Here is a 2582-nt window from a genome sequence, read left to right on the forward strand (position 1 = left end):
AAGCACCGATTGGGCCTTGCCTTCACGGCGTTGCCGTGTCCTGATGGGGGGCACCCCACCCGAGACGCTCCATTTAAGCGGGGTGACCTGTCGGCTCAGGAGGGCCATGGACCCTCCTGGGGCTGACGGGCCAGTGGGCCCACTGCACCAGGCCTGCTCACTATCCGACTGTGCCTGCTGGCTGGCGGCCAGGTCCGAATTTATGCAAATCTCGGGCCGAGCAGGGCCTGATGGGAGAAATGAACTGTGCTACAATGTGCCTCTTCTGCTGGGCTCTGCCTGCCGGAGCTTCTCCCTGCCTGTGGGGCAGGCAGCTCTGCAGACGCTCAGGGCTTCTGGGAGGGCTGGGTCTGGGTCAGTGCCGGCCTTCTCACCCTCGCTTAGCGGGGCTTCCAGAACAGGCCCCGCCGCCCAACCCCTGCCCTCTTGCTCGCAACTCATACTTACCTGGCAAGGGACCATCTGTGATCAGAAAGGCAGAGCTCCCCGGGTGAGGCTCATCCATTGCACATCGGATTTGCTGACTCCTGCGATGTCCCCAAATGCAGGGTACTCGACTGCATTATTTCTAGTAGTGGGGGACTGCGTTCGCGATATCCCCTGATTTATTGGTAAAAGAAAGAAAAAGTTTAGTGTGCGAGTCAGCTGGTTTACACACAGAGCCCCTGGTCTTGCAGCAGAGTTTCTTTTGCTGTAGTCAAGAGGGCCAGCCCCGAGCAGCTCAGGGGTCCAGCCCTGATGCATTGGTGAAAGAAAGAAAAAGTCACTGGGACCCTTATTGGCCCATGTGGGCCAGTTTGAGTTAATTTACTCTGCTGTGACTAGTAGTTTTGACCAGTGTTGCTGAATAAATATTCTTTAAAATGTACAATTTGCACGTCACTTTATCAAAAAGCTCCCCTGGGTACTACTCAAACAGTATCACAAAAGGAATGAAAAGCTATTTGCAAGTGCGAGCCACTTTTTCTTTGGTGCCTGAGACAATTACATGGCCCAGTCTGACCCCGGATGATGCTAGCCTTTGTTGCTGTGTGCAGTTCGGAAGCACCGACCCCACAGTGTCTTTGTTGAGGGCATAGGGGCATTGGTATCCCGAAAGGGACCAGGGCAGGGAGTGGACAGGTGGTGATGTTGTGTAAGTTGGCTGTAGAGGCGTTGTCTGGAGTGTTGTAATGTAACAGACACATGAACCCTCAATATGTTGAATTGGGCATATGTGTAGAAGAGATAGAGCCATCCCGTGCTTGCCACACGATTGTTCTCCACCCGACCTGGTGTGTGGAAGGTCAGTACTCCATGGTGCGACAAGTAAAAACCTTGTAGAATTAAATCCAGTTGCAAATAAATACAGTGGGCCTCAAATGGGCAGAGTATTGTAGAATGAACACCTCTTTTCTCCACTGCTACACATATGGAGATCACATGATCTAAAAGTTACGTTACAACAGACCTTATGTTTAAACACTGGCAGTCACATGACATTCACAAATGGCATTGGTGAGGTGAGTGGTGACAATCATCTGAGATTACATGATTACATGATTCAGTGCTTTTTATTTAACTGTCAGAGTGCAATGTCCATTCATATCCCGCCTTCTATTAAGCCGTCTTTGTCATTAATCATGTTCATGTACTGTTTATTTCATTAAACCAAGAGAAAGCATTTCCTTTATATTCCATACATTTAGTGAATGGAGAAGCTAATGCTTTGCCAATATTAATTTGTGAGGCAGAATCTGTGTTCCACTACAAGAACCCCTCTGTTCTTGTACCAACCCATCATAAAACGAAAGATCTTGGTTTAGAGATGTAAAAGGACACAATTTCAGAAGAGCTAAAGTCTTGGGAGGAGAATAGAGCACCCAAATGTCCCTTGAAGTAGAGCTTGTTGTGCTGCAAATTCGCATTCCTCGCTTGCACACTGTGGAATCTGATCACTAAGGTTTGCTCACTGGTATGGCGCTGCGCCGGCGCTGCGCCGCCGCTGCGCCGACGACCACCCCCGGTCTGGCAGCGCATCACTCATTTGCGCACATGACTGAAAAACAGCCCGCACACAACTATTCTTTGGCGCACACAGCCCAAAAAAATTAGAGGGAACATTGGTCAGGTCCCCAAAATAATAAAGGGAAATCCCACAACTTTAGTTCAGTCATGCAACAAGAAAAGAAGAGCACAGGCACCCCTTTCACTGGGACACCTACGTTCTCACAACCCAAACATTTTTTCGTGTGTAAGGAGCTTGGCAATTGGAAACGGGATCCAGCTTGCAGGGACTTATCCAAGCAAGCCATAGTGAATGTTTGATTCATAGAGAAGGCCATCATTAGTGTGGTCCTCCTAGAGGCGGATTTCCCACTAGGCCAAGTAGTGGCTGAATGTGGATTGGTTATGTTGAGTAGGAATGGTACTGGGTCTTCAAAAGAGATCTCAGTTCCCAATAATTTTCAATTGTTCTTAGAACATAATTCGATATTTGAAGCTGACCTGATTTTGAAGTGAGCTCAGGTTAAAACTAGTTTATACACTAGATTGTAGTACTGGATAGCTGCAGGCTTTGGTTTGCAATGCCTCTGCCCCTT

The 2582-nt window shown here is 48.5% G+C and overlaps 1 non-coding gene across 1 annotated transcript; it reads left to right on the top strand.

Moving 5' to 3' along the window:
- Window positions 1-439: 439 nt before the first annotated feature.
- Window positions 440-603, top strand: LOC138570415 (U1 spliceosomal RNA). Its single transcript, XR_011303476.1, has one exon. It is a non-coding gene; the product is annotated as a U1 spliceosomal RNA (small nuclear RNA).
- The last annotated feature ends 1979 nt before the right edge of the window (window positions 604-2582 follow it).

This window comes from Ambystoma mexicanum, chromosome 2q, assembly GCF_040938575.1.
Source record: "Ambystoma mexicanum isolate Mex_15411 chromosome 2q, UKY_AmexF1_1, whole genome shotgun sequence".
Lineage (NCBI taxonomy): Eukaryota > Metazoa > Chordata > Amphibia > Caudata > Ambystomatidae > Ambystoma > Ambystoma mexicanum.